This window comes from Doryrhamphus excisus, chromosome 1 (genome assembly GCF_030265055.1).
Source record: "Doryrhamphus excisus isolate RoL2022-K1 chromosome 1, RoL_Dexc_1.0, whole genome shotgun sequence".
NCBI lineage: Eukaryota > Metazoa > Chordata > Actinopteri > Syngnathiformes > Syngnathidae > Doryrhamphus > Doryrhamphus excisus.
This window is the reverse complement of record NC_080466.1, coordinates 28,955,146-28,968,217: the sequence shown is the minus strand read 5'-3', so window position 1 is coordinate 28,968,217 and position 13,072 is coordinate 28,955,146.

Genomic DNA, 13,072 nt, shown 5'->3' with positions numbered 1-13,072 from the left:
ATGGGAGTTTTCTTCTGTGGGGACTACTACTAATTCTATAGGGACTACTCCAGGAATAAGGGGCACCGGACCACCTAATAATGAGGGATGATGTTAAAATGGCTTTCGGTTTTCACTTTGGAACTCATTAATAATGAAAACCAAGGTACCACTGCATATGATTTTTGGGATGTTCCATTTTGGAGGTTCCATTGTATTGTACGACAGATCAGAGATCAATCAGGATCAGGATTGTGCTCAGTATAGAGCAGGGGTCTCAAACTTGCGGCCTGCGGGCCAAATGCGGCACGTAGGATGCTAGTTTGAGGCCCCCTGCCTTGACATGAAAGTTTAATGTTCGATGATATGGATGCTGTATGGTATCATGTACCCGGAAATTTTTTTTTGGACGTGATTTTGCCCCGCCCATACGCGAGCGAGCCCTGCCTGTTTGGCTTTTTTTTCTCATTATCCGTGACTGAGAAATCAATAATCAATACCTGCAAATCAATAAATAGGCCGCTGTCTGGTCCAACGACAACTACAGCATTGTATTAGCAACTTGCTAATTGGCTAAAATTATTACGTTTCATTAATATTCATGTTAAAGGTTAAATAACTGTTAATACCGTTAATTACAATGTGTTTTTTTTGCTGTTTTATGATTATTTTATTTATTACTGATTTATTTATTTTCTTTATTCTTGATATGTTTATTTATTAGGCTGTACGGCGGTCAAGTGGTTAGCGCGCAGACCTCACTCATCAGCACTAGTACATAGATAAGTTTCAGGAAAATATCAGCTCCCAACTAGAAGATAAACAGTTTTTTTTGTCAAAAGTTACATTTCAAGCATAACTTGAACTTTGACGCAAACATGTTTTGTGTTGCTGCACGGCGTCCAAGTTAGTTAGCGCGCAGGCACCACAGCTAGGAGACTAGGGTTCAATTCCACCCTCGGCCATCTCTGTGTAGGAGTTTGCATGTTCTCCCGGTGCATGCGTGGATTCTTTCCGGGTACTCCGGTTTCCTCCCACATTCCAAAAACATGCTAGGTTAATTAGCGACTCCAAATTGTCCATAGGTATGAATGTGAGTGTGAATGGTTGTTTGTCTATATGTGCCCTGTGATTGGCTGGTGATCAGTCCAGGGTGTACCCCGCCTCTTGCCCCGAAGACAGCTGGGATAGGCTTCCTTTTCACTTTTCTAAGTGGTAGAAAATGGTTGGATGGATGTTTATTTATTTTTTTCATAATATTTTGTGTAGAAAAATGAAAATATTTGAGAACAGTGGAATGTTTTATCACAGCTTTTCTTGTGGAAAAAATGGAACCAAGAAGCAAAAGCATTGAAGACAGTTTATTTATTTTTCCTGTTTTTAATAAATGCAAAAATATTTTTTTTTTCTTCAAAAAAAATTTTTTTTCTTCAAAAATATTTTTTTCTTAAAATTTTTTATTTTTTTTTGAAAACCTGATGTGGCCCAGCCTCACCCAGACCCAGGTACCCACCCAGGTAAATTGAGTTTGAGACCCCTGGTATCGAGTTTCCTCTGTTTTCTGTATTTACGCTAATTGCACCATTAGCCAAAATCTTTCCTTTCCTTGCTTTAAACATACAGCCACCTTTAAACATACAGCCACCAATTTCCTTTCACAATCATATTGGTTGCTAGTAATTGTATTGATTGCTAAAGAAAATTGGGCTCATCGATAAGACATTACCTGATCTGTTATTTATTTTCCTGCAAAATTGTAGCGCAACACTTCAAATCACTTGACTTTATTCAATGTGTAAAGCAGCTTTTTTTCCGCCAACCTTGGTCTTTTTGGTGGCTTGAGTGAAGGGAAAATGTGCTTGCTTTGCGGTGAGTGTAGAAATCGCAGTGTGGTGATGAAGGCCATTGGAAAAGGGATAAGTGATTCAGGAGGCAGATCAATAAAGAAAGATCCATGCCTCCCAGCCGGGCTCAATCAGACCCCTGTGGGGCCAGAGAGGAACATTAGGAGATGGACACGTTTGTGTGTGTGTGTGTGTGTGTGTGTGTGTGGAGCAAAAGATGAACATGTGGAGCTTTTGTCTTCATATTTTGGCTTTTTTTTATTCTCAGCTGTCAAGCCCAGAAACCACAATGAATGAGAATACATTGAACTCATGAGGAAGCTTTCTGTAGATTTGCTCATGAATTTCTATTTCCGAGCTCTTTTGAGGGTTTCGAAAAGACACAGGTTTGACTCCTAATTTGCCCTTGACACAACACAGACACGGCGAAAGACCTACTCCTCCTAATGTCCAAATTACTTTCTTTCCTCCACGAGATGACTCACTTTTCAAGGCGCTTCATCGTCAAAACCATTCCGCGTGTGATTGATTAAAATAGAAGCTGCGATGGCTTCACCGGAGTCATCACGTTTGATGCATTGATGTTAACATCTCTGGCGGGGCCCCGGTTTGCGAATGCGGCGTTGAGTTGACCTCTGCCGGAGATGTGGAAGCCAGCCCCACAGCAACCCCCATTGTCCTTGTGTGACCGTCACACTCGTGCTCTCAAGACATTTCAGTTTAGCCCTGACAAGGAGGCGCACGGCGCAGCATAAAAAAAAAAAAAAAAAAAGAGCTCCCACTGAGATGTTTTCCTTTACTTGAATAATGTATGCATTTCCACAGAAATGGCAATGTTTGCATTTCTCTCCCTCACGCTCTTCCTCTCTCTCTCTCTCTCTCTCTCTGTGGATGGTTCTCCCTTTTCAGTCTGAAAATAGAGTGCAGAAGAAGGCTGTTGCTATGGTGATACATCCACTGGCGTTGCCCGGGACATTTTTAGCCACGCGATGCGCTGGGTGGGTAGAGGAGGGAGGGGGGTGTGTGGATAGGAGGCAGTGAGTGAGTGAGTGAGTGAGGGAGGGGGGGGGGGGGGATTTAGCTCGCCTGTAAGTTTCTGTAATTTCCATTCTAATTATATCACTCCTGCCTGCGTCGTGTGCCGCCGCATGGGGTAAAACAGCAGAAGCGTGGCCAAGCGAGCAGTCTTGTCGCTGCCCCTCGTGTCACATTATGCGATGCTCCTGTATGATATCCAAGACAAGAGACAGAGAGAGGGGAAGCGGTGCATGTGTGCGCTCGTCGCACTTTGTAAGACACGGCGCGAAAAAGACGAGACAAAAAGACTAAATGGCATCACCGTGGCTGGAAAAATGCTTCCACAGATGGCACGGCCCACCATGAGGACATGTGGAATACGGGACACTGCAGCGGCACTAGGCGTTGACCTTTCAACTCTGCATACTCGATTCATACTTATTCTGCACCGCTTAGTCTGGTTACAGTTTAGCTGGAGCCTATCCCAGCTGACACTCACAAGTTAATATAAAGTGTACCTTTTTGTACTGTGGAAGTACGTGGAGAAAACCCACACAAGCATGGGGGGTAGTTATTATGAACGACTCATTCAAAACTCATGACTCTCCAGTATTTGTCTCTGTTAACTTGTTTTGTTACTCGCTCCTGCTCAAGTTTGACTCAATGAAGACTCGAGTATCACTGACTCATGGGTACTCAGCGAAGACTCGAGCTTCACTGACTTACCGGAGCTCAAGGAAGACTCGAGGTTGACTGACTCAAGGGTGCTTGACTTTCGCTGACTCATGGGTGCTTCACGAAGACTCAAGCTTCACTAACTTACGAATGCTCAGGGAAGACTTGAGGTTCACTGACTCATGGGTGCTCGACAAAGGCTTGAGTATCACTGACTCATGGGTACTCAGCGAAGACTCAAGCTTCACTAACTTACAGCTGCTCAGGGAAGATTCGAGGTTCACTGACTCATGGGTGCTCGACAAAGGCTTGAGTATCACTGACTCATGGGTACTCAGCGAAGACTCAAGCTTCACTAACTTACAGCTGCTCAGGGAAGATTCGAGGTTCACTGACTCATGGGTGCTCGACAAAGGCTTGAGTATCACTGACTCATGGGTACTCAACGAAGACTTGATGTTCACTGACTCACGGGTGCTTGACGAAGACTCGAGCTTCACTAACTTACTGGTGCTCCGGGAAGATTCGAGGTTCACTGACTCATGGGTGCTTGACAAAGACTCAAACTTCACTGACTTGCGGGAGCTCAGGGAAGACTTGAGGTTCACTGACTCATGGGTGCTTGACTTACACTGACTCGCGGGTGCTTGACGAAGACTCGAGCTTCACTAACTTACGGCTGCTCAGGAAAGATTCGAGGCTCACTGACTCATGGGTGCTTGACAAAGACTCGAACTTCACTGACTTGCGGGAGCTCAGGGAAGACTTGAGGTTCACTGACTCATGGGTGCTTGACTTACACTGACTCGCGGGTGCTTGACGAAGACTCGAGCTTCACTAACTTACGGCTGCTCAGGAAAGATTCGAGGCTCACTGACTCATGGGTGCTCGACAAAGGCTTGAGTATCACTGACTCATGGGTACTCAACGAAGACTTGATGTTCACTGACTCACGGGTGCTGGACTTTCACTGACTCATGGGTGCTTGACGAAGACTCGAGCTTCACTAACATACTGGTGCTCCGGGAAGATTCGAGGTTCACTGACTCACGGGTGCTTGATGAAGACTCGAACTTCACTGACTTACCGGAGCTCAGGGAAGACTCGAGGTTGACTGACTCAAAGGTGCTTGACTTTCACTGACTCATGGGGGCTTGACGAAGACTCGAGTTTCACTAACTTACGGCTGCTCAGGGAAGATTCGAGGCTCACTGACTCATGGGTGCTCGACAAAGGCTTGATGTTCACTCACTCACGGGTGCTTGACTTTCACTGACTCATGGGTGCTTGACGAAGACTCGAGCTTTACTAACTTACGGCTGCTCAGGGAAGATTCGAGGTTCACTGACTCACGGGTGCTCGACAAAGGCTTGACTATCACTGACTCATGGGTACTCAGCGAAGACTCGAGATTCACTGACTCAGGGGTGCTGGACTTTCACTGACTCATGGGTGCTTGACGAAGACTTGAGCTTCACCAACTTACGGCTGCTCAAGGAAGATTCGAGGTTCATTGACTCACGGGTGCTCAACGAAGACTTGATGTTCACTGACTCACGGGTGCTGGACTTTCACTGACTCATGGGTGCTTGACGAAGACTCGAGCTTCACTAACTTACTGGTGCTCCGGGAAGATTTGAGGTTCACTGATTCATGGGTACTTGACAAAGACTCGAACTTCACTGACTTGCGGGGGCTCTGGGAAGACTTGGGGTTCACTGACTCATGGGTGCTCGACAAAGGTTTGAGTATCACTGACTCACCGACGAAGATTCGAGCTTCACTAACTTACAGGCGCCCAGGGAAGGGTCGAAGTTCACTGACTCACGGGTACTTTCTCATGGGTGCTTTGACCAAGACTCGAGCATCATCCACTCGAGTTTCCCAAATTACTGGTACTCAACAAAGACTCCAAGGCTTCTCAGTGAAGACTCGAGTATCACTGACTCATGGGTTCAAGTTTCACTGACTCGCGGGTTCTTGACAAAGACTCAAATTTCATCCCAGCCTTTCAGTTTATGTACTGCACCTTTTCCACTTTCACACCTTTCCCTCAATATATGCAATACCACTACGTTGCCTGCCTAATTTCACCAGATATAGTTCTTGTTGTATCATCAGTGTTACATCATTTTCCACTTGGGGCTAGCAATTATTTAACAAGTGCTCTGAATTAAAATGTGGATGTCTGAAGGATATCGGTGTTTAAAAGCCCTTTGGCATATAGGCTTACACACCTTGAAGATTCATAAACACAGTCTCACCCTGGACTGGTTGCCAGCCAATCACAGGGCACATATAGACAACCAACCATTCACACTCACATTCATACCTATGGACAATTTGTCGCCAATTAACCTAGAAATGCCACACAGAGATGGCCGAGGGTGGAATTGAACGCGGGTCTCCTAACTGTAAGGCCCTCGTGCTAATCACTCGTTTGCCATGCAGCGTAAAAACATCTTATTTTCTCTTATTATGTCTACTATATTGGGTAATATGAGTGTAAAGTTCACTATAGGGGTGTTATTTCATGTCTAGAGGGCTCTAAAATTCATTCATTCATTAATTTTCTACCGCTTATCCTCACGAAGGTCGCTGGGGGTGCTGGAGCCTATCCCAGCGAGAGGGCGAGAGGCGGGGTACACCCTGGACTGGTGGCCAGCCAATCACAGGGCACATATAGACAAACAACCATTCACACTCACATTCATACCTATGGACAATTTGGAGCCGCTAATTAACCTAGCATGTTTTTGGAATGTGGGAGGAAACCGGAGTACCCGGAGAAAACCCACGCATGCACGGGGAGAACATGCAAACTCCACACAGAGATGGCCGAGGGTGGGATTGAACTCGGTTTTTCTAGCTGTTTTCTAGCGCTAACCACTTGACCGCCGTGCAGCCTGTTGACGGACATAAAATGCTAAAATGAAAGTATAGAAACTAGCAGGATCTGCTGGATCTTGTTTCCCTGATGCAAAGTTGTTTTTTTTTCCAGAGTCTTTATGACCATCTGATCTCATGACTTTATTCTTCATTTAATATTTGTTCAAGCCATCATCACGTTCGCCTCCACGATGATAGACAGCCGGCGAAGCCGCAGAAGGAAAAATTCCACAAAGAGACAAATTATTAAAAAACTGTTGCCTTTAAATTATTCATGGACATCAAAGGCCTTCCTCATTGAACCTTATGAATAAATCAAAGCTTGGACCAGCCTTCAGTGTTCAACAGGGTGAGTTAACAACAGTCAAAAAAAAAGCTGGGGAAAATATTGAAAGTAATTGAAAGAAAAACAGAGTGGAAAGGGAGTAAAATGAGTAAAGTATGTAGGTCGTCATTGATCAGAGCAGTTCGGTGATCAAGTATCAACGCTGAACAAGATTGGGCCGGAGCCAGTTGGTGCCAGTTCGCGCCAATGCAATTTGCTGTGGCGCCTAGTGTCACCAATAAGGTGCCTAGTGGCGTGCGGTGGCCCACAACGGCGGCAAGAACAATTTCAAAATGTTTAAAATTTTCATCGCGCCGATTGCTTGATGCGATTGGAAGTGTCCACCAAGTGGAACCAAATGTCACAAACAATCCGCCTATTGGAATCCACTGGAATGATGCTAGGAATCTACTGGGCCAGAGCCAGTTGGTGCCAGTTCGTGCCAATTCAATTTGCTGTGGCGCCTAGTGTCACCAATAAGGTGCCTAGTGGCGTGCAGTGGATGAAACTGCCTCCCAACTGGCTCGCGGTGGCCCACAACGGCGGCAAGAACAATTTCAAAATGTTTAAATTTTTCGTCGCGCCGATTGCTTGATGCGATTGGAAGTGTCCACCAAGTGGAACCAAATGTCGTAAAAAATCCACCTATTGGAATCCACTGGAATGATGCTAGGTGTCTACTGGGCCGGCGCTAGTTGGTGCCAGTTCGCGCCAATGCAATTATGCTGTGGCGCCTAGTGTCACCAATAAGGTGCCTAGTGGCGTGCAGTGGCTCAAACTGCCTCCCAACTGGCTCGTGGTGGCCCGTAACGGCGGCAAGAAAATTTCAAAATGTTTAAAATTTTCGTGGCGCCGATTGCTTGATGCGATTGGAAGTCTCCACCAAGTGGAACCAAATGTCGCAAACAATCCGCCTATTAAAATTCACTGGAATGATGCTAGGAGTCTACTGGGCCGGAGCCAGTTGGTGCCAGTTGGCGCCAATGCAATTTGCTGTGGCGCCTAGTGTCACCAATAAGGTGGCTCGTGGAATGCAGTGGCTCAAACTACCTCCCAACTGGCTCGTGGTGGCCCGTAACGGCTGCAAGAAAATTTCAAAATGTTGCTAGGAATGATGCTAGGAATGAGAAGTTTTTCTTCTGTCCGAATAACTTTTCCGAAAACAATGGTACACATGGAAAGGAATATTCCAATCTCTTGTCTACAAGTGGAACCAAATATCACAAACAATCCGCGTATTGGAATCCACTGGAATGCAATGGCGCGAGCCAAGTTGCGCCAATGATGCTATGAGTCCACTGTGCCGGCGCCAGTTGGAGCCAGTTGGTGTCAAAGATTATGCGATTTAATGTTCACTCAGCATTTTGCCATTATTCGGCGCCACAGCGAGCCACTACGTGCCAATCACATGTTCTTTGGCACCAACTGGCACCAACTGGCGCCGGCCCAGTGGACTCTTAGCATCATTGGCGCAACTTGGCTCGCGCCATTACATTCCAGTGGATTCCAATACGCGGATTGTTTGTGCCCGGTCCTAGCATTATGGGGCTAAGTAGACTCAGATAAACTTTGAAGTATACGAAGAGACAAATGCCATTTTCATCATCGTCCTTCTAAACTAAAGCAGAAGAAAGTTGGGACTGACTGATGTGCTCATCCCTTGTTGGTCACGACATCTTGTAATTCCGAGTGTCATTTTATGCTCCATTAGGGCTGCTGATGTTCATTAATGATGACTGCCCTTCAGCAGATGTGGCATTGCAAACTAATTACAACTTTTAGCAGCCAACACCCCCCCCCCATTCACCCCCCCCCCCCCTCAACAACGCTCATTAGCTGTCAAGAGAAACAGACACTGACCCAGGATTTTCAACCGGGATTATCTCGCTTGACCGACTATATTGTGTGAAAGTTTAGCAGCAATCGGGGGAACCTGCACTCCCCCAAGTTCCTTTGCATCTTTCCGTCTTCATCATCTAAGACGGCTGAATTATAATGCAGACAAACGCTCTCGGTAGAGTCTCTCATCTTGTCTCCTTGTGAAGTCATTTGCATCATCATTTGATGTCATCTTTAAGTTTTAGATGTGGTGAGTAAAAGTAATAGTCTGAGAAAGCTTACGATTGGGTATAAATATGTCTCATACAGTATGTATAACTCCATGTTGGAAGCACGTTTGCCTAACAGGAGAGAGGTTCTTGATCTGGAATTTGCTCTTATTTTTGGTACGATTTGAATTGACTACTTTTCCAATAGCTACACGACCCAAAGAACCATATGTGCGCTATGGTTGACTGGTAACCAGTCCATGATGTACCCCAAACTCAGCTGGGATAGGGTCTGGTTCACCCACAATACCATTTAAATCGTCAAACATTTGAATGATCTGGAGTTTGTTCTTATTTTTGGTACAATTTGAATCGACTACTTTTCCAATAGCGACACGACCCAAAGAACCAAGAAGAAAGTCTAAAGAAAAGCAATAACCAATTGTCCATCGGTTTGAATGTGAGTTTGAACGGTCATTTGTTTTTGACTGGTAACCAGTCCATGATGTACCCCAAAGTCAGCTGGGATAGGGTCTGGTTCACCCGCAATACCATTTAAATCGAAAAACGTTAGAATGATCTGGAGTTTGTTCTTATTTTTGGTACGATTTGAATCAACTACTTTTCCAATAGCTACACGACCCAAAGAACCAAGAAGAAAGGCTAAGGTACTACGATACGAGGTACATTATTAAAAAAAAAAAAAAAAATTAAAATAAAAAAAATATAATAATAAAAAAATAAATGATATTAGGAAAGCAGGAAGTGAACAAATGTAACAGTTACTGATTGTAAAAGTACCAGATGGAGGGGTAGGATTTAATAAGCTTTGCTTCTTCCTGCTCCTTTTGGACATGTGGAACTGTGAACTGATTATGTGATGCATTCAATTGTAATCTGATGCATGTTCAAATGAAATTAAACCATTACCATTACCATTCAGAGAAGCAATAACCAATTGTCCATAGGTCTGAATGTGAGTTTGAATTTGTTTATGTTGACTGGTAACCAGTCCATGATGTACCCCAAAGTCAGCTGGAATAGGGTCTGGTTCACCCGCAATACCATTTAAATCGACAAACGTTATAATGATTCAGACGCCCCCATTTACTATTCATTTTCCCTCACACTGTGATGGAAATAATGTCAAACATTGCATTTACAAATGTCCTTTGCAGAATGCTTTGTTCGATATAAAGACAGCAGTATTGGGGTTTCTACACGGGATCAATCAATAGGCTTTATCCTCCCCTTTCAACCTCTTCTTTTGTAAGGGTCCCACAGTCCATCTTCTTCAATCCCTCGTCACCTTCCATGATTGGAAGCCAAGCAGACAGGCAGGAACAATTCCATGAGAGGGCCTCTCCACAGCAGATAATCATCCATTCCACTCATTTTGGCTTCCTTCTATTTGTTCACATCAACATCAAAGCCCGACCGTTGTGTCAGGTGTCTGACTGATCTGCCTGACTCCGTCGTAGCACCGCTGTGGTCGTGTCCTCCTTGCATGTGCCGCAATCACACACAACCATATGTACATGCATATGCTAATGATTCTCTCAACATGTATGGTGGATTCTTGAGAGTTTGCATGGCTTATTTCCAGGTACTCTGACATGCAAGTTAGGTTCACTGGAGACTGGAAATTGTGAGTTGGTTGTTTATATGTGTCCTTTCATAGACCAGTCCATGGTGTATCCTTGTCTTTTACCCAAAGTCAATCGGGATAGACTCCAGTTCACTGTGACCCTACATGAGGACGAACGGTATAGCAAATGGGAATGGTTTAATTTAATTTGAACATGCATCAGATTACAATTGAATGCATCACATAATCAGTTCACAGTTCCACATGTCCAAAAGGAGTAAGAAGAAGCAAAGCTTATTAAATCCTACCCCATCCATCTGGTACTTTTACAATCAGGAACTGTTACATTTGTTCACTTCCTGCTTTCATAATATGGTTTTTTTAATTTTTTTATTATTTTTTTATTTTTAAATTTTTTGTCCTGTACCAAAGTACAAGGTGATATGACCATCCAATGACATAATGGGTACCATAGTAAGTGTCAATATAGTGATATATATAGCACATCATGACTGGTTCAAGACTCTTCATCCTTGTATTTAGCAAACATCAACTGCTTGTATTGTTTCTTGAATTGGCTCACCGTTGTGCATTGTTTGATTTCCTTACTCAATCCATTCCATAGTTTGATTCCACATACTGAAATGCTATGGCTTTTTAACGTAGTCCTAGCATAGAAGTGTTTCAAATGTACTTCTTCCCTGAGATCATATTTCTCCTCTCTTGTAGAGACGTATTGGATGACAGTTTTAGCTAATTGGTTATTTTTAGCCTTATGCATTATTTTAGCTGTTTGAAGATGAACTATATCAGCAAGTTTAAGTATTTGTGATTTTAGAAATAAGGAGTTAGTATGTTCTCTGTAGGCGGCATTATGAATTATCCTTACTGACCTTTTTTTGCAGTACATTTAGCGAGTGAAGATTGCTTTTATAGTTATTAGCCCATATTTCCACACATTAAGAGATGGTAGAATTGAGAACAAATTTTGCTTTGTTCAATACTGAAATATTTCTGGCCACCTTATGTTGTATATTTGTAATATGAGGTTTTCCAGCTCATATTTTCATCTATTGTGATCCCCAGAAATTTATTTTTGTTCACCCTTTCATTGTCCACACCGTCTATTTGTATTTGCTGGTGTGTGTCCTTTTCTGCTGTTACCAAACAGCATGATTTTAGTTTTACTTAGGTTCAAGGACAATCTATTATCATCAAACCATCTTCTCAACCATCTTCAAATGGACGGATGGATGTGTTTTTATACAGACGATAAAAAAAAGGACATGAACATTTCCGCATATTATTTGCCGCTATTGTCACAGAAAGTGTTTTTCTGCGAGTAATCCACAGAGCAAGTGATGCCTTCTTCTGTCTGCTATGCATGACTGATGCTCGTATTAAGGGTGCCTGTGTTGGATATATTGCAACATTGCTATGGTAACTAGGCAGCATTGTCCCCATTCTTCCCGCCTCATCTGTGGCATGACATACACAACCGAGCAAAGGTCCGCATCATGTTTTACCTACAAATGAAGGGTCATATAAAGTGGTACACCGTATCCGCTGCTATCAGTGCAGGAATGTGTGAAAAAGATATCAGGTAGAGGCGTCCAGTGACGCAATCTGGCAACAGCCCATTTGTCTGTGACATTGCACTCTCCTTCTCTGACTTTCCTGGTGTCGTGTAGATCTGCCAAGATTACAAAACCATCACGCACAAATGATGCAAACAAAGTGATGAGGCGCTGATGGAGAAAAAAAAAAGTCCACAGGGAAACCTACCTACTGAGGAAACTTCCAATTACAGATTCCAACCCTGAACATACAGTCAACTCATATGATTAGCTTTGACCTCTTAGACCAAAATCAAGCCTGGTTTTCTGCTTGAACTTTGATGATTGTTACATGATCCAAGAGGTTCTACTTATACATCTACTATAATGGTCACGCTCCTTTTTCCGATACCTGCTCTGTTCGGAACTGATGTTTTTCCATTGACAAAACCAGGTCCAGATACCAACTACTGCTAGAACAGAAGATAGAGAACTGTAAATGACCAAAATATCTGAAATATTAATTTGGAGATGTCAAGCGGAGAATCAGACCCTGGTCTTCCCAATCTCCTGACCGTGTGGCAAACATGCTAACCACTTGACCACCATGCAGTCCATAGTACTATTATGAAATGGAAAACTAAGGCGATACAATATCTGCTTACTGTTATTCTCTAAGACAAAGATCGCCAACCTGTGGATCATGATCGAGTCGATTTTTGGGACTTTGGTCATGCCAAAAATATTCATTCATTCATTCATTTTCGAGGGTCGCGGGGGGTGCTGGAGCCTATCCCAGCTGTCTTTGGGTGAGAGGCGGGGTACACCCTAGACTGGTCGCCAGCCAATCACTGGGCACATATAGACAAACAACCATTCACACTCACATTCATACCTATGGACAATTTGGAGTGGCCAATTAACCTAGCATGTTTTTGGAATGTGGGAGGAGTACCCAGAGAAAACCCACGCATGCATGGGGAGAACATGCAAACTCCACACAGAGATGGCCGAGGGTGGAATTGAACCCTGGTCTCCTAGCTGTGAGGTCTGCGCGCTAACCACTCGTACACCGTGCCGCCCGCCAAAAACATTAGTTAAGAAAATGCATTTTCACATTAGCGGCGTCCCTTTCTTGCGAGTGACCAAAT